Genomic DNA, 20,421 nt, shown 5'->3' on the forward strand with positions numbered 1-20,421 from the left:
ATAAAGTAGACCTGGAAAGATTTACATTAAAAGAAAATCCATGTATTTTTTTCCAATAACAGCATAAAAATCAGAAGAACTGCTCTTGAAAAGTATTCTGAAGTCTCTCAGGAGGATTAATGAAATATCCACACACTGTGTGCATGTGTGGATCAGCTAGGAGGAGATTTTTATTAAAATATTTAACATTACTTCTCTCAGTACCTACTTTGCTGGCTTATTAAAAATTCTGGTGAAAGTAAGAACACTGAAGAAAAACAAAGTTTAGGAGAACAAACTGACAACTTCTCTTCCCATTCCTCATCTTTTGTATTTGAGAAAACATCGCTGGGATGAAAACTCACTTAGAAAACCCCTTTTCACACCACCTTTGATCTTTGCAGAATATGTACATTTATAAAAGCTAGAAACAGCAGCGAAAACAGCAAAAGCAATTTAAAAAACTTCTGCGCATAGCCTTCTTTCAGGGCATCATGAATATATTTAAGCAAAAACGCAAAGGAAAGAATGCTTGGGACCATACAAATGAAATTATATCCTGCAGCAAATATTTTCTTGCCCTTGAACACAGTGCTGATTCCTGGGCACCAGTTCACCAAAGAAACTCTGGTGATCCTGTGTGTCCCTTGAACCAGAGCATGGGCAACCGAGAACCTCACCAGTGTTTAGGACGTGACGAAATGCGAGGAGAGGAAGCTGGTATACAGTTTGACTGACCACAGTCAAACAGGTGTTATCAGAGCATTCACTAGTTCATTATAATATCCCTACAAAAATTCTGGTAGATGGTGATCCAAGGATCAGTAACAATTCATATGGAGGGGAAAAAAACTAAAAGCAAAAAAAAAAAAAAGCCAACAGAAACCTTTCTTTGATACTGGACTGCAAGTAGCACGTGATTTTCTGCTACACCGGAAAGTGGAGGGGAAAAAAAAAAAAAGGGAACAATGCACTTCTAGGAATCGCCTTGATGGCTCTGTCAGAACAGATTCCTGGTGTTCAAGTCTTATCTGCTCATTAACAAAAACCTGAGAGAGATTTGAAAGTGGGGATATCAAGCACAAGTGTGTAAGCCATCCAGAAGAAGCCGCATTGCCACGTTCATCCAGAAGAAATGAAACCTTCAACAAAAAGAACAGGAAAGCTGCAGAGCTGCTGCACTGAAGTCTTTAAGGATTATCAGAAAGGACCCTCCAACACCCTGATTTCCTTTTCGTTAAAACAGAAAACAGCTTATAAGAATTTCAAGAAATGAAGGCAGATTACTGACAATTTCCTGATGGAAGGTGGCTGAGACTCCTCTGCACAGAGATGATATGATGCACCATCGAGCCATTTCCCTGGGCTCCCAAAGGCACCGTTTCCAAGGTCACTTGCTCCAAAGGACCCTCCTTGCTGTGGGCTGCCACAGGAGCCCAGAAGACTGAGTCGGCTTTAACACAGACATGGCTGGGGCCTGGAAGGGCCACATGCCTGGCAGCGGGCTGGTGGCAGCTCAAGGAGCGCTGGCAGCAGCGGGGACACTGCTGGAAAATTCCAGCACGGTCTGCACCGAGCTCTGCCCACAGCCACGGCCAGACAAAGGAAACGCGCTCCAGCAGGAAGCGACAAAAACAGCTTAGCCCCATTTTCAAATTGGAGTCAGCAATGCAATCTTTACTTAAATGTTAAGCCACATACACGGGCCATTAGTCAAAATTCCTTTTCTTTTTAATAGCTTTACCAGCTTTGACATTTCGTAACATTATTATTCTAACTCCGATCTGTTCCAGAATTCACAGTGATCTTTAGAAAAATTGTTTTGAAAATGCCATGCTAAAGCATCTTCTGTATTTTACTGTAATTTGTCAAAGTTTTACTTAAAAGCAGGTAGTAAGATGAATGAAAGTGACCGAAAAAATTGAGTACTTACAAGAAAATAAATAATGCTTAAACTCTGACAACAGACAATCCACACCTTTTGACTTCTCAGAGAAGTATCACCCGACCTTACAGTGAGAAAGGCAATAACGTCATATGTAAATCTCAAGCAACAAAGTCATTGGTCAGAAGAGGCAGAACGCACATTGTTCTGACATACTACATTAAAACACATTCTAGGTATTTAGTTTCTCAGTAGCTTTGGTAATTTTTCCATTGATGCTTAACATTTGTGGTGGTCGTTTTTACCCTGGACAACTTCTTTAGCTAACTGAGCCGTGCTGCTTTGCCCCCGTGGCCTGCACCGGCCTGTCCAGGTGCTCCTGCCCAGCAGCAATTCTTACTTTTGATCCAACATTCCTCCCTCCTTGCTTTTACCATTTCCTCCTTTCTGTGTATTCCCAAATGAACTCTTTCTTAGGCATGGGTTTGCAGCTATGCATGGTATCGAGCGACTCCCTTCTCATACAAGTTGCCTTATCAACACACGTGTGCAACTCTTAGATTAAGCTTGATACTGAGCTTGGATACCTTTGTTTTCAGAGAAAATGCACTGTACCATGTAGGAGCATGACGTGATGCTGCAGCTGAACTGTATTGTTAGTCTAATGACAAGCTAGAACACAAGCACTGCTTGCTGTGCATTGTCTGCTGGCCTTGGCAGTTTCCGTATTGCACAGTACGACTTGTTTCCAGCTTGCAGCTGGTTTGTACAGCTCCAGCAGTGTGGTTGCCAAAAGCACTTAAAGCCCAACCTGTGTCTAGCGAGAGAGAGTTTTAAGAGATTATTTTCCTTTTTGTGCCTTTTTTTTTTTTTTGAAAGATGGAGATGCTGCAGATCATAATCCCAAATTTTCCTTTTGTATTCAATTTGTATGCTGTAGGGTATTTATTAAACTGCTGCTTTCAACCACTGCAGTACTGTGTTGTGCAAGGTGAAGTAATGAGAAGACAGGGCATGTCTCAAGCAAGACAATTTCAGATAACTTTGGGTAAAAAAACATGGAATACTTCCTGAGATTTTATTGTCATTTAAATGCTCCTCTAGAAAATGGTTTTATTAAATGCTAATTCAGAATAAAACTCCAAAAGACAAATTCAGGGAGAGAGTAGATGATTGTCATGGAAAAGTGATCCATCTGTGCATGATAAATTATTAACTTAGAGTATTAACAGAATGCAATAGACCTCATCTAAAAAGGAATGATGCAATTTAGCTGATGAGATTTAAAATAACAGAGGCAACAACTGCAAATTAAGCAAAGCTGCCAATGATCAGAAGGATCATAAATATCACAAGGAAAGCCCTAGAGAGGACAAAATGGTTTAAAACATGACAGCAGCCCTAGCAGATCAGACCAGAAGTCCAGCTTGTCCATTACGCTGCTCCTGGCAGCGGCCCAGCGTGTAAGGACACATCCAGCAACACTTTCTCCAAACCCTCAACTCCAGCAATAAGCAAACTGGAAACTTCCTGAATATTCCTGAATACAGATGGTGTCTTTGAACTTGATAGTCATGCATGGAATTTTCCTTCATAAATTTATCCAATTACCTTTTGAACTCATTCAAAATTTAGTATCCACAACATCCCATGGAAGGACATTCCACAGCCTAACAGCTTTGTCTGAAGTACCTTATTGTGTGTGCTTTGAGCTGCCAGATTTTTGTTGCAGAAAAAAAGACAAACCAACCAAACAAACAAAAAAAAACCAGATAAAAACTCAACTCTTTTCTATCGCCTCTATTTACTTTTTCCTAAGCCATTATGATTTTTCATTTCTATTACACGCCCCCCTCAACTTATCCTGCAGTTAGAAGTGTCCTGATTTCTGTAATCATTCTCCAAGAGAGTGGCCGCTCCCAAACCTTCACCTATCTGCTCCACATTCCTCTTTGGCATTCTTTTCAAGTTAGATTACATAGATACTCAGATGCTTGTGCAAAGAGGGTGAAAGAATTTTAGAGCAGGGAGAACAGAGTGATGTTTAAAGGTGGAGAAAATTTTCAGAGGGGAAAAACATACAGAAAATAGATGAAGGTTCACTTACTACATTTTTGCAAGCATCAGAACTGTTTGAGGAAGTACTCTTAAAAAAAAAGATTTATAGTAAGAAAGAGCCCCTTAAGATCTGTAGTAGAAATCCATTTATTTTTCTCTGCTTTCATAATGTTTTACAGAGCTCAGACAATTTATTGGGTGCTGTTCCTCCCTCCAATAAGCATTTCACTGCATTTTGTAACCTTCTACGCTATCTATAAATAGAGAACCACGCTAGAGGCAGTACACTAATGAGACACTTCGTACTATGATTGCATTTATATTTGGGAAGGAAAGAAAAGAAATAATGGCAATAAATCGAATGGCAAACAAATGGACAGTGGGTGGTGACAAAGGAGGATGAAGAATGATTGCCAGCAGTCTTTGAGTTAAAAGCTGCAAGTATAATACTTGGAACTTTTTTTATTTTCCAGTCTTGAGAAGCAACTGGGATCTTTATCATCCACTTCCAAAAGCACAAACCATTCTCTAAGCATCTGAGAACATGCTTTGCTCTCATGCTGGCCAGCCTTCCAGAGGCTCCCCGCAAATGCGGGCTGCGCTCAGGTCGCTAATGCCCGCACAGGAACACGAGACAGAGACCTGTAGCAGTCAAGGCTGCAGGTCTCAGTTCAGCACCACCTGACAGTATGCCAGTGGAACAGGAGGAAACTGCCTGTTGCAGGTGCTCTTTACTAATACTGCATTTAAATGAACTGCAGCTGAGGTCAGGGAAGGTCAAGACAAGTACAATCCCCTTAGGGTAAATGTCTTATCAGGAAAACACTTCAAAATATACCCACGGCAGGCTCTGCACGCACACACTCAGAATTTTCCTCTTTTGTAAGTTTCTATGCAAGGTCAAGTTTGAGTGCAAGAGCCTTGGTATTTCCATAGACTGATATTGCTCATCTGCTGCTACAAACTGTCTTCTATTAAGTTTTTAGAGAAACTACTCGCTTCTGACCTCCAGCACCTCAAACACCAAAGAGTCTACGAAAAAAGCCACAGGATACACATGCTGTAGTCCATGATTCCCCCTGATAGCAGCTGTAGGCTATAGGAGGCCACACACAACTTTTAGGGTATATTTCTTCAGATCAAAAATGTGATAATCAATTCTTTAAGTTGAACAAAAAGAGGTTGGCTTGCATTATTTAGTAGCTACCTACCTGCAGCTGTCATTCATTAGAATATTGAAATTCCTGTAGCCTGCCAAGCATCTACATTACCAGCTCTTACATTCGTTTTCTCGCGCTGTTGTCTATATGCAGTTATTCAACCTTAACTTCTCCAAGCCAGCCCAACCATTTCTTTTTCCCTTTAAGTTGCAGCAAATGTATTTCAGATTTTCCCAAGAGTAAGAGAGAGGAAATAAAAGAAAAGATTTCCCAGAGCTACCATATCACAGCTGAGGTTTCCTGCTTAGGAATTCAATTTATAATTGAATTTTGGTGGCTGCACAATTTTTGATGTTTTGATAAAAAAATTTGCCCTTCCAAATGGCAAAATTACGAAGTTTTGAAAATCTCCATTTCCACATTCTCATTAGACTATATGAGGTGATGATAAAATTTAGTATTTACCAAACATATTTCAGTACTCTTGGAACTAGACAAGAAGTACTTGCCCTATGACGAAACAGAGCAGAACCAGAGGAAACACTTATTTTTTCACATGACTGTACCTAAAAACATGCACATAAATGAGAGAAAACACACCGATATTTACATACTATGTAATACACTTCTGATATATATATATATATATATATATGTTTTCAACATGTGACTTCACAAATGTAATACTGCTATAAACAGCTACAGTACATTAGCAGTCAGTGGAAATAAAATGAGCGTATTATGCTGGTGCTCTGCAAAGTTTGCAGTGGGGAATTCTTCCCATCTCTCTGCTGCCCACTCTGCATAAATGCATCAAAATCTGAGCTGCTGCTCTGCCATGATCTTCTGGCTATTATTCTCTCAAATCCCATCTGCAGGTCGTTTTTAAATGAATTGAACTGGTTAAAATCCTCTCTTTTTTTCTTTTAACCTAGGGTAAATTCAGATAGTCCAGGTCTAACTGATGGGAATTTATTTTTACCATTTAAAATATCAATGTATTTGTTTGGCTCCAGCTTAACAGCTCTGACTGGTTTCATGCAGACTCATTTCACTTCAGCTTTTTCAGATAAATGCATTAGTTTGCTGGGTGCTGAGAAGTGTGGCTGAAAGAGTAATTTCCATTATCTTCTTTTAGGCTCAGACCCATTTCCACATAGAATTTGGAGCACTATACAGAATTTACAGAGAGGAAAGAAAGCACATACCATTGTGAAAATAACTACTACAGATTTGTTTATCTTTACTTGTTTACTAAGATAATCGTAAATCCTCTCTCTCTTTGTAACTTAACAAATTTGGATGTGATTTTCATTATGTAAAGGAAGCAAACTGATTATTCCTCTGCCTTTGGGGAAGACAGTATGCAGAGTTAAAAATCTGTGTATGCACAAACTGAAGTTCTTTTTCTCTGTATGTACAAGAAAACACTGAATAAAAGCATCATACTTGTCAGCATTTCCTCCACACCAGAGGGCTGAAAGGGAACTTGACCTGGATAGGATAGCTTCCTACATCTTTTGTTTTGAAAATGATGACAGACCACTTAGTTTTGTGCAGACAGACACATATACTCAAACTGAGCATTCAGAAAAAGCTGTTTAATGCATGCTGACTACATGCTGACTACATGCTGACTACAGTTTGAGAATCTCTCTTGTTGGAAACCAACAGACTAAAAAACAATGGAAAATTTGTTGGCCGTAACAGAGCTTGCAAGTAATAAAGTTTAATATGGCTTGGATCTCTGTTTACAGAAGAAAGGCAGAAGACAAAACTCATGAAAGCTAATGCTACCATGACAGGCTCCCCCAGAAAAATACAGCTCTCAGGAGCACAGTGACAAAGCTACCTAACCAAAGGTGCTGTACTTTGTCTTCATTGCCAATTGTGAATTCTTACTTATGATCACGTTTGAGAAGCTTGAACTAATGGCTTATGCTTCACTGTAAAAATCAATTCCAAAAAGCATCAAGAACATGCATTAGGGTCCTTCCCTGTTTTAGCCAAAAGTCCTCGAGCTATTGTTTTCTACACTACTAATGCATGGAGACCACTCCTGCAGCACATAATAGTCAAAGATGTAAATACAACGGAAAGACGTAATGAATATTTGTGGGTTTTGTTTGTTTGTTCAAATTGGGTTTTTAAACCTGAATCAATTTGCAGACCTGGTTTACCACATGTCCTGGATACCACCTGCTGCCCAGCAGTTTGGGCACAGGCTATTTCAGCCACCAGTGCCCTGGAATACCCAAATGCCAAACAGCCCTGCCACATGGGTGGAGTGGGCACGGTCCCCAGCTGCTCTGGAGCTGTCATGGTTTCCTCTCACAGCAGTAGACAGCTCCCATGAGGAGATTCCTTTCTCTCTCATGCTAACAAAGCTTACTGAACAGTGAATTGCATTATCTGGCATGCAGAATGCAGGCAAAAGAAATTCTGTAAAAAACACTGCTGCTACTTCTATCCTGTTACTGAACAAAAATTCAGATTGAGCATCCTTGTTTTGGGTTTCACTGGTTATCTGGAACTTGAAGAGTCCTCTGACATAAAAATATATATCTTACCCTGCCTTCTTGCTTCAGAAAAGAAGACTGCAAACCTTAATGGGGTTCTTCCTTAGCATAGTATATGAATACCTTCCTCCTAATTCTTACCATTAGTTATGATATCAAAATCACCTAATGACAGTAACTTTAGGACCACTAATGGAGTCTTAGCTTTGATCCAGTGTTACGGGTGGCATAATACAGAAGTCAGCCTTTGCAACAAAAGATGTATGGTTAGATAGCTTACACATACACAGTGTTAATGGTATAAGCAGCACACCTTACCTGTGTTGCCTGTATTGAGCGTTAAGTTGCACAGCGCAGTTACAGATGAAAGACTGGGAATTCACTTGTTTCCCTGCCTTTGCCATCAGCCTTGTAGTTCTGCTTCCTCTTCTGTGCTCAGCAGCTCACTCATGCAGCAGACAGCTCTCCACTTTTGCCAGGTTCATTTTCTGCCTAGTTAGTGAGTTAAATGAGCTGACAAAGCTCCGAGGTGCTAGCACCAACATGGGTGGGGAGGAAGGGAAAGGGCAGAGTGCTCAGGAACTTCCTTAGCAGCAGCAAGCTGCTAGGTTGGATTATGTCCTTGCAGATAACTTCACTTTGAAAATACTTCTGAAGTTGCCACATCTTATCTTAACCCTATCACTATTATCTGCAAGCCATACAGTTGTTAACTGTGAGGTTGCAACTTTGTCACTGGCATTAGAGAAAACTGAAACATAACTGGAAAAAAAATGAAAATGTGAATATTTGAAGTATAAGGAATCCGACTCCTCTTCCTCACTTGCCCTAACAGACCCAAAGCTGAGGCACGGAGCAATACACTCAAGAACACGACCACTAAAAACCTGGTGGTAGGGTTCAGCTGGCTGGCCACAGTACACAGGGTCTGCACAATGTTCAGCTGCTGACCGACGCACCGATACTTCAAGTGTTGACTCCTACAGGGCTCCTGAAAAAGGCTGCAACCTTCTACTCTACTGGCTTTCAGGAATTGCATCGGAAAACCTCATTTCAGTGAAGTAAACTTCAGCTATCGAGAAGTTTGCCTAAGCCTCATCAGCATCGCCGGTACAGGTACGCTTTGTTTACTCAAGAATACCTTATTGCTTTAATTTAACTAAGTAAGGAACTGACCTGGGCTAAATCAACACAAGGATTTCAAATAAACTCAAGAATATGCACTAAGAAGTGTCAATCATTTTTAATTAAACCTACACATGCACTTCTTTGTTGGATTTACCTAACTCTTATTTTTAGGCAAAACGTTAGTTTCTAGGCTGTGCCTCTGTTATTATTTGTTCAGCAGAAGAACAAACTTATGCAACTCCTACCTTTTCTCCCCACAGGAGCTCGTTGCTCCCGCGCCAGCCTAGCCACCAAGACAACAGTGCTTCAGGCTGGCTGTTGGTCATTTTTGGCAGGGTTTTCCTTCTCCAGGTGAATCACTTCCCTGACTTGGTTTATCACATGGCTGCACAAACACATGTGCTGGCACAATGCAGGTGGCAGTGCAGAAGTGGAAATGAAGGACCAGCAAGAAAGGGAAGTAGGGCCTTACCCAGCTGCAGTGCCACCATATATGCAATCCTAGCTGGAATTTGCTTTGTTCTCACATAAGATAAACTAAAGAAACATTAAAAGACAGGAAAGTGATGAAAAATCGGTAATGAGGGAGGGGTATGACAATCAAGACTAGGAAGCAGACTCAGACTGAAGGCACTGAACCAACTAGATACTGAGGTGATCACTTTTAAGCACCCCACAACTCACACAAGTCCTAAATTCCAGAGAAAGGTTGAACACATTTCACCTCACAAATGCAAACATACTCTCTGATATCAAATTCTCCAGAACAGTGCCATTTATAGTCACCCAGACTAATGACTTACCACTCAGTGTGGCTTTTCTATAGTTAAATAGTTAAATTCCAAGTCTGGCCACATTAATCTCCCAAATGCATGAAGAGAAAACTCCCTTTTGTGAATAATGCCATTGCTGAACCTCTGAAGAAATATCAACAAAGTGAAATATAAGAGTTTAAGAAAATGCTTTAATTTAGAACTACAAGTGTTTTTGGAAGAGGGAGATGGGTGGAATTCAGTATTTCATTTCTGCTTTGGTGTTTCTGAATATGTTCTCAAGGATGCCAAAGTGCCTGCTTGATTAGTTACAGAAGAGCTAAGCAGCATCCTGGCAGCTGCTGCAGCAAGCAACAAACTTGTCACTTGATGCCATTACACATCAGCGGGTGTCAAGTTCTGTGAACGGAAGGGTTTTCCAAGTTTCCAACCACTGCCACAGTCCACCGGGCAGGATGATGGCAATAGCTAGATGCCTGCAAGCCAAGCTGTAAGAAAACCCTTCTTAATCCTCGAAAGCAAGTTCTGAATGTCATGTTGGCTTGGAAGGCTAAAATTTTCATTTCCGTTCCTCCTTCTGAGATGGTCTACATGGCTAGGTGCCACAGAGATTTGCATGCTGATAGATAACAGATCTGTCTGGTTTTGGAGGCTTACCTAATGGTCTAGCAAGAAATTTAGGCACAAGTCCTTTACAGTCTCATCTGAAGCTCATCAAAGTTAAAAACTACTCCAATGAGACATGTTGTTGACATCGTCAAAATCTTATAGAAGTTTTGCATAAAAGTTACAACGTCTGAAATTCCCAATGATAAATACGGCTGACAAGGAAAACCAGAGAACAACCTATGAAACTGCCCCACAGCTGTTAGGTACCTACCGCAACTTTGCGGCCATTAAGCAGCATTTGTTTTCCTAGGATTCCATCATTAAATGTCAAAGTGGTCAAAATGAGGAATAGCTAAAATAAAGACTGATGTCCATTTTACAGTAAGCATTATTGTGCTATGATAACTGAGAGAATTCCTGTTTCAAACTGGAATAAGAAGGTTGGAATATACTCTCACATTCAGTCAAAAGAAGTTAGTTATAACTGATTCCACTAAACTTTTTTTTTTTTTTTTGATTACACAGTCACAGTTAAACCTTCTGCAATTTTGGTGGCCTCTGAACAGACCATTTATACATAATTTTTGTCCCTGTCAGTTCCCTCTAGCCAGTGCAGGCAGACTGCAAGTCTTGTGTCCCAGCCAATGTTCTATTATAATTATTCCACTGTTTCACTTGGCATTTAATAAAAATGCCTTTATATATTGTCATCTCTTTCTTCTATCCATCATTACACTGTTGACTTCCAAAGTAATATGTGCATTTTTGTCTTGTGATGTGCTTAGCATGCCACAAATGTTAGGAGTAGTGAATAGCAACATTTAAAAATAATAAACATTTAATACAAACATTAGTTGAGCACAACTTCTAAACTGTTGTTAGACATACTGGGTATGAACTACAGAATTTTATATTAACACTAAGCTTTGATGACTAAACAGGTTCTTTTATCCCAGCAAACAGAAACTACAATGAACATAGGAGCTGATTACACACTAGGAACTACAGTTATTCTTTTACCTAATCCACAGGATTTCAGCAGTTATAAGCGTACAGTGGCTGAAGCTCCCATTTATGACTCACACTACAGTTTTTCCTCTCCTATTGTTTTGCAAATTCTCTACTTAATTTAAAGTACATTTCAACTCAAAACTTCCAGCCTCAGTGAAAACTTGACAATAACATACTCCAAATGAGTGATGTTTCACAGGTGTGTCTTCACAACATTTTCAGGCAATCTAGATCTGGGCTGGTATGGTCCTACCCTCGTCGCTGCTTCTGAGTTTGTGCCCCCATCTGTGTGTGCAGCCAGATGTTGGCACCAGCCCTCCGGAAGGCAGCTCAGGGAGCTGAGCAGGCTGGAGACCAAGCAAGAGCTGATGCAAGAAGACAGAGGGAGAGAGCATGTAGCGGTGGGGTAGGAGCAATACAGGACATGGCACACAACAGAACTCTAGCAATCCAGATTTAGATGGGTTTAAATGGAGATACATTGTCAGGAGTCGCTAATCATCCTGCATGAGCCACACCTGAAAGGGAATTGGCATTCTGAGGCATGGGTTTTAAGGCACTGATTTATTATCATAAAGCATATTTTGAATCTGCATATAAGCAGAGAAGTTGTCCTACATATACTAGTGATATGAGTACATCATGAAGACCTATTTCAACAAAATTTCATTAAGTGCCAATTTAAACTTCTGGGCTTATGAGTTCAGTCAGAATAATGCCTGCTTTCTCTGCCTTAAGGCTAGCAATTATGCTTTTGAAATGCATTTGGATAATACCTGGGATGCTACAGCAGCCATACTGAAACCTGGAACTCTCTTTTGCTTCGTCGCTTTGCTTTGCTTAACAGCCAGTTTTTGTATGGTAAATCAGCGATAGGAACGACAATTTATGGATAAAGATATGCTAAATAAAACTGTACTGCTTGTACAGGAGCACACTTTGGCACATACCAGAGTTATAATCAAAATCTCATGTCTGTAAGAACAGCATGAAGGCAGCAAGACAAGATTCAAACTACTTCCCATTGATAACTTTTCACGCAGGGTACTCCAGGGCAGAGCCCATTAAACAAACATCTCCCAAAATAAATGCACAAAATGGCAAAACCTTTAACATCACACTCCCATACAAACTATTTCTATCAGCCTATCATTCTCTTCCAGATGGGGAAATTCCCACTCAGTCAGCAATAAAAATGCATTCAGTTATCAGTTTACCTACTAATGAGTAGCTTTTAGCATATAGTGCCGATTCAGAGTCAGGTCTGGAACATGAGAGAATACTCCTTAATAATTTAGAAGACTCATTAATCTTATCGCAGAAGATAAGCAAACAGCATTTGGTATCTACTCTTATTTCCAAACCAAATCAAGGTACAGCATTTCAGAAGACTTTAGGATATATCACATGATAAATATTTGCAAAATGTTCTTCTGTGGAATAACTTGTTAGCAGAAAAATTATTCATCTCAGAAAGCCTGTATTATTAGAGACTAAACATCAGGAACCTTAGGAAATTTGCACTCTTGAAAATTATACCACAAGGTTTGAAAATTATTCAGCGGAGCAGATGCTAAAAATCTTTACAATCTGGTATGTTAAATAGACAATACGTAGGTCTATTCTGGCTGTGCACAGTACAAAATATAAGCATTCTACACAGGTTAAGTATGCCCAGAGACAGAACTCACATTTGGCATCAAATACTCAGTTTGATATCACAATGCAGAGAAGCAGGCAAGAAGAAAAGGTAGTATATAGACTTGTGCTGGGAATAGACACAAAAGTGAAAAAACAGGTTGCCTCAAGTTCTGTACTTGGCCACAAGGATGATCCTTGTTCCTACCAGATATTAGTTACAACTGGCAACACAACAATTGACATAAGTATTTTTGGAAAAGGAAAGTTATACAACAACTGGGTATAATCCCTTGTCACTCCCCCATCCCCAATTATGGCCAGAACCACAGCGCTTATCTAAAAACAAACACCACCAAGAAAGGAGAACCCAAACATAATTTGCTTTGTTTCCTTGGTGTCTCCTGCTATGAACTACCTTAATGCTCTAGAATCACAGCATTACAAAATGGTTGGGGCTGGAAGGGACCTTTAAAGATGATCTAGTGCAGCCTAGAATTGCTTTTACCTCTGTGCAAACCACCACCAGTAATGAGGACTAGCCTACTGAGAGAATTACCTGCTTAGATCTCTACTCATATCTGATCCCTTACTTGTTTGTAGAACAATGATATTCTTTCTTCTGTTTTGAAGTCCTCCTAAATGAGATAATCTCCATGCAGAAGCAGCTGGATGTCTACTCTGGGGAAGAAGGGAGGTCCCATGTATTCCTGCTGCCTTCATCAGGCAGGGCTGTGAACAGCAGCTAGGGAGCTGTAGGTGCTCACCGCATTTCTTGCTCCATTTAGATGAATATGTGCTCCAAGTTCCCATGGGTCTTAGAAAGCAATTTTTTTCCACATGCTGTATATAGAATCACAGAATATCCTGAGTTGGAAGGGACCAACAAAGATCATCGAGTACAGCTCCTGGCTCCACAGGACCACCCAAAAAATCAAACCACGTGTCCAAGAGCAGTCTAAACCCTTCTTGAACTCCAGCAGGCTCAGTCCTCTGGGTGCAGAACCTTGCCCTAACCCCCAGCCTAACCCTCCCCTGTCCCAGCTCCATGCCGTTCCCTCTGGTCCTGTCGCTGTCCCCAGAGAGCAGAGCTCAGCGCCCGCCCCTCCGCTCCCCTCGTGAGGGAGCTGCAGGCCGCCGCGAGGCCTCCCTTCGGCCTGCTCTGCTCTGGGCTGAACAAACCAAGGGACCTCACTCAGCTGCTCCTCACAAATCTTGCCCTCCAGACCCTTTGGCATCCTTGTAGCCCTCCTTTGGATGTTCTCTAATAGTTTATATAAAGGACTAAACCAACTGTACTTTCTCTTCATTATCTACAAAACTAGTAACATCTCCCTTCAACAACTAAATCAATGGGCAGAATTACTTTACTATGTAGGATAAAAATACTTAAGCAGATGTGCTTCAGAGCCTGTGCCTGTTATATTCCTACAGAAAAGGAGGACACAGAACACCATTTTAGTGTAGATCGTTCTGAAATGGCAGTAATTAAAGAACATGCAATTTCCTTAATTACAAGTCCCTTCTTTATAAAATACCCCCTTTAAACAAATCAGTTTATATTACAAGCAGTGAAGCATAGCACAATGCTGCCTTTTCAAAGATAAATGTATCTGACACTTGTTCTTTCCTGAAGTTACCACACTAATATTTACCTTTCACACCAGGCTTATAAACAGCTTGTCATAACACAACCAGTATTTGACTGATCAGGCTATTCGAAAACATTTTGGGGCCACAAGTATGTGTAGGAGAATGTTGCTTAAAGATTATAGAACAGAATAAACATGAAACAAGGAAAGGACAATTATGAATTACTTAAAAATAGTTCATACTTTCTATTCCTGTATAAGCTTATCAAAAGAATATTGATGGTGGGGGTTTTGTGTTTGTGTTTGGTTTGCTTGTTTTTGTTTGGTCTTTTTTGATTTTATTTTTTAAAAGGGCTTTCCAAAGTCATTGCCCAATTTCTAAACCAGCTTTTTAAAACTTCCACCAATCAAAACATTTGTCAGCATAATGGTGGAAGAAAACCCGGGGGACCCAGTCAGCTTCCTTTTCTCTTTTACAAGACAGCACGCTAACAGAAGTGAGGAAGAGCTTGCATAGACTTAGTGCAGCTTTCCAGAAAGGCGTGGGCTTAAAGCAAGGTAATTCAATTATATATACAACCAAACTGCACCTTTCCTATCTCCACTGGTGCTCTTTTCAAACTCTTAGAAGAAAAGGATTGGAATTGCTACTTGGCTTTTTAAAGCGTATACTTGAATACTGTAACGTCTATGGAAACCAGCATAGCCAAGAAACAGCAGCTCTGTAACACGCATTGCTACTCCTTAACACAGCAGAAAAATCAAATGCTGTAGTGCCAAAATACATTGCAGCATGTATGTGTGTAAATGTCTTAATCCTTACACGCAGTGTATCAAAATAAAACAAAAATTTCCCAAGAAATTGAAAATATAATAACAGCATCTTTACATTATACTAACAGTATATGGTACCTTCCTGTTACCAGCTGGTTTTGTTTGCTTGGTTGTGCTTTTAACCAACTTTTGCACTGCATGTTCTGTTCGAACAGGACAAGAGGATTAATGAGTACGTAGTGTCTTCTCAAATCTTCGTTTCCAACTAGAGTACATCCACTTAAACCTAACTAATGGAGTCTTTGTCAGGGAGTGTAGAGATACAACAAGGGGTAATGGTTTTAAACTAAATAAAAAAAAAAGTAGATTTAGATAAGATATAAGGAAGAAATTCTTTACTATGAGGGTGGTGAGGTACTGGAACAGGCTGCACAGAGAAGCTGTGGATGCTCCTTCCCTGGAAGTGTTTAAGGCCAGGCTAGATGGGGCTTTGGGCAGCCGGGTGTGGTGGGAGGTGTCTCTGCCCATGGCAGGGGGTTGGAATTAGATGGGCTTTGAGGTCCCTTCCAACCCAAACCATTCTGTGAGACTAAATTCAGACCAACTAAATTGCAAACAACTGAGCCGCTTCCCACAGCATTCTCCTCAAGAAACTGGCTGCTCATGGCTTGGACTGGTGTACACTTCGTTGGGTTAAAAACTGGCTGGATAGCCGGGCCCAAAGAGTTGTGGTGAATGGAGTCAAATCCAGTTGGAGGCCGGTCACTACTGGAGTCCCCCAGGGCTCAGTACTGGGGCCAGTTCTCTTTAATATCTTTATCGATGATCTGGATGAGGGAATCGAGTGCACCCTCAGTAAGTTTGCAGATGACACCAAGTTAGGTGCGTGTGTCGATCTGCTCGAGGGTAGGAAGGCTCTGCAGGAAGATCTGGATAGGCTGGACCGATGGGCTGAGGCCAACTGTATGAGGTTCAACAAGGCCAAGTGCCGGGTCCTGCACCTGGGGTGTAACAACCCCAAGCAGCGCTACAGGCTGGGAGATGAGTGGTTATAAAGCTGCCTGGCGGAGAAGGACCTGGGAGTATTGGTTGACAGTCGGCTGAATATGAGCCAGCAGTGTGCTCAGGTGGCCAAGAAGGCCGACAGCATCCTGGCTTGTATAAGAAACAGTGTGGCCAGCAGGGCTAGGGAAGTGATTGTCCCCCTGTACTCGGCTCTGGTGAGGCTGCACCTCGAGTACTGTGTTCAGTTTTGGGCCCCTCGCTACACGAAGGACACGGAGGTGCTCGAGCGAGTCCAGAGAAGGGCGACCAAGCTGGTGAGGGGTCTGGAGAACAAGTCTTACGAGGAGCGGCTGAGAGAGCTGGGATTGTTCAGCCTGGAGAAGAGAAGACTCTGGGGTGATCTTATCGCACTCTACAGGTACCTTAAAGGAGGCTGTAGCAAGGTGGGGATTGGTCTGTTCTCCCACGTGCCCGGTGAAAGGACGAGGGGGAACGGGCTAAATTTGCACCAAGGGAGGTTTAGGTTGGATATTAGGAGGAACTTCTTTACTGAAAGGGTTGTGGTTGTTAGGCATTGGAATGGGCTGTCCAGGGAAGTGGATGAGTCACCATCCCTGGAGGTCTTCAAAAGACATTTAGATGTAGAGCTTAGTGATATGGTTTAGTGGAGGACTTGTTAGTGTTAGGTCAGAGGTTGGACTAGGTGATCTTGGAGGTCTCTTCCAACCTAGATGATTCTGTGAGAGTCAAGATTTTGCTAGGTCTCATTCTCTGGGGTCTAATACAAACCTGTATCACATAATAGTACCTTTTCCTATTACTTCCACTATTCTGTAAGGATACATTTCCATGTCATACAAAAATAAACCAATAAAAATTGTGGGAACACACAAAAAGTCAACGATAAGGATAGTAACTAATATAGTTACTAAGTATAGAGATGTTCATTTTCTATAACTCAATATATACTGAATCAAGAATGTAGAGGTACCAACTTTGGAAATAGGAAGAAAAAGATTCCAGTGTAAAACATTTTATTCCTACTACCCTAAACCAGGCAACTATAAAAGGTGATAATCCAGTAGGAAGCAACAGGCCAGTATATCCCAAATAATCAAACTCTTCAAAACATGAAATACAAACTTTCATGCAGCAACTACAAAACTATATTCTATTGACATTTATAATACAGCCTAACTCAAGAGACATAGCTGGCAACTAAAAGACATCTGCTCCTTCAATAAACCCTGGATCAACTCCTCAGATATTTTAGCAAAACCCTGATTTAAACTTGCTAAGAACACACAAACATCACTGCGTTTTCCAGAAAAGATGGCATGACTTTCCTCAGTTCCTGTATTCAGTTCTGCTCAGTTATAGCCATTCTCTCTCCTGAAATAGTAGAAATCTGAAAGTAATAATCAAATGTGGAAAACAGATCTCTTCATAGGAACTTCAGAAATCAAATGCTGATAATTACCAAGATTTTACATTATTTTTGTTTACTGCTCTCTTAAAACACTTTGCAGTGTCTACAAGAAACCAAGGCATTTCCTAACCTTGCTTTCAGGGATTTCTTTTCCCAATGAGCATCTAGCATTCTCATGTCAGTTGCTTCTGCAAACTATCAAGCAGTGGTTCCTTCCAGAGATGGCATTAGATTAACCACTCTATGAAAAACACTTGCAAGGCTGCTCTGCAGTTGCTCTGAGCCACAACATCACTGAGCCCTGCCAGCTGGCACCCCTGACCAGAGGGGCATTTTCCCCTGGGTGCACGCTCCCTGCTTCCCACTGGGTCCTTCCATTCTCACAGCAGGATTAGACCAGTGAAACAGGCTGAGGGTCAGACCTGGGCTAGCGAAACTCATTTTTCTGTTGAGTATACAATACGTGGCAATGGAAAAAGTCTGCTGAAAGCTAGCTTGCATCCCCCTACAGCTCTTCATTTCATATGGTTTGAAAGCTTGCTTATATTGAAGGAACCATTCGGATACCCAGTGCTAAGGAACAGTAACTTCAGCCCCCCCTTCCAGGGAAGCTATGTCTCCCCATGACAGAAACACAAAGTGAGTCCTTGTTTCATTTAAAGTAGAGTCATAAAAATGAAGCACAAATACTAATTTTTCTCTAAAAGCAAATAGACCTGTGGCTAGTTCTTAAACCTTCTGACTTTTCAGTGTCATTTTGATTAAGATTGTTTTAAATTTATTTTGATTGAAATACAGCCCAGTTGGCAGTGGTTGAGATTCTTTTCTTTGACAGTCCATAGCTATTTCATTAAGAGTGCTGGATATCCTGCACAGAGTTCAGGAAGGAAGAGCAGCAGGCCAGTTCAACATGAAATTCTGTTCATTTAGATTTTATTTTTCCCTAAGATTGACAGCACATCTCTTCTTCATACTATCATAAGTAAAAAAAATGAAGACACCACTGGTAGCTTTATTGGAAATTGATTTGCTGAATAAAGACTTGCATGCAAACCATTTCAAGGAAGATTTTCACATGCAACGCCTGGCATGCCAAAGAAATGTTCATGTACAGCTGAATTTGGACCATAGTGGTGTTTTTTTTCCCCCCTTTCTTTCAGCAGCTGCACTTAGGTATCTCCTTTATGAAAGGCCACATCCACACAACTGCCTACGTGAAATAAAAAATCTCATTTATAAGCTGGATGTTCTGAAACAGTTTTAGCCAGTATAAACATGAGCATAGACACAGGAGATGCAAGTCTCAGCAGTCTCTCAAGAACTGGATATGCCTCCATTTTTAGTAGATTGGTTTAAAACAGTTAGGAAAAGCAGCTTGTCAGAAAGGTGATTAAAGGGACCTTAAAGATTTATCTGGATATATATTCAGTTCACACAATACTTTCATCTCAACATGCAAACATTTTTTCCGCACAAAAACTCTTTTTCTACTATTCCTAAGTACCAGAATTTTTGAAAACCATTGTCTCCAAGGAGAGCATTATGATCAGCTTTCCCGTTCAAAACAGAAATTCCTATCTTCTCTAGCAGCTCCAAAGTAACTAAACCATCCTGAGCTTTCTAGTGTACCTACCTGCCAAAAGAAACACACACACTTCTAAAGGAGGAACAGTAAAAAACCAAGAAGTATTATTTAATGGCAATGAAGTTTGAGTGGGTGAAAAACATTCTTGCTTTTCTTGGAATGACAATTCTCAAAATGCTCTTTTTAATTAGGCTACTCAGACAAGCTGCGTTTATCCATTTATTTTCTTCCACAGATTGTTATCTTTAAAGATCTGTCATCTAGATTCTAGCAAGTTAGAGATGATCTTTGTTAACACTTCAAAGATTTGTATTTGAGCAAGTCATAATTACATCATGAGTATGCTATCCCGAATTTTCCAGATCAGTATTTCCTAAAATTTTTATTTACGTCCAAGTCTCAGTCCACAGTAATTTATTTTTGCACATTCCCATCACAAAACTTCTCATTTAAAATCTTACAGACAACACTGACCTAGGCACTTCCTACCACACAATAACGGGTCATATATGCCAGCTCTTTTGTGCTTAATTAATTAATAATACCATATATACTTACATGGAAGAGTGCACAAGTATGTACCAGAGTATCTAACATTTCACCTTCCTGGCTTGCATATGTCACAAGGGATTTGTGCAGTTATGAACCTCATTTTTCAAATATAGCACTCTCCTCATCTCAGCCACTAAAAGTTTTGGAACAACTTTCCCATTCATAATGGCTCAGAACATTTTGTCTACAGACTATGCCCGCAATGCACAGTGTCACAGGTCAGGTATTTCAAAGGCTACTAACATGCTGCTTTGTAACTTACAAAGGTCACGGTGCTTTCAGCTGTCCTCTGGGAACTGCCAGGTTAAGAATGCCAGAAAGCCACTCTTCCAATCAAACTGCAGTAGAAAATAGGGTTCAGCATGTACATTTATTGTCCTTGAAAGTCACAGCACAGAAGTTAACTTGCAAAGCGTATGCAGAACACAGCAAATGAGTCATCCCCAAATGGAAGACTTCCACACTTTCTTATAGACAGGTGAGAAACATTATGTACAAGATACTTTTTTTCAATGGGTCTTCAGACCAGCATTTAAATGCTATATTTCAATAGGTATTTCCTTCGTTAACTTACTGACAATCTCTATTTTCATTTCCTTTTTTTTTTCTCTTGAAACAGGGGAAGGCCTTGGGAACTTCCATGGTTCTTAAGTAATCTATAGCAATGAAGCTACTTATCTCTAGTATTACTGGTTTATAACTCATTCCTCCAGAGTTATTTTTC

General features: G+C 40.6%; 1 protein-coding gene across 31 annotated transcripts in view; it reads right to left on the reverse strand.

Annotated features, from left to right (window-relative positions):
* The window catches only part of PEAK1 (pseudopodium enriched atypical kinase 1), a 119,712-nt gene that overhangs the window by 71,633 nt on the left and 27,658 nt on the right, over positions 1-20,421 (reverse strand). For 19 of the 31 annotated variants that reach the window (XM_050713097.1, XM_035554184.1, XM_035554161.1 and 16 more), the window contains one exon: positions 19,960-20,035. The exons of the other annotated variants lie outside the window; for them this stretch is intronic. The gene's annotated coding sequence lies outside the window, so the exon portion shown is untranslated. The remainder of the gene's footprint in view (positions 1-19,959; positions 20,036-20,421) is intronic. 31 annotated transcript variants of the gene reach the window in all.

The sequence above is a fragment of the Cygnus atratus genome, chromosome 11 (assembly GCF_013377495.2).
Source record: "Cygnus atratus isolate AKBS03 ecotype Queensland, Australia chromosome 11, CAtr_DNAZoo_HiC_assembly, whole genome shotgun sequence".
Classification (NCBI taxonomy): Eukaryota; Metazoa; Chordata; class Aves; order Anseriformes; family Anatidae; genus Cygnus; species Cygnus atratus.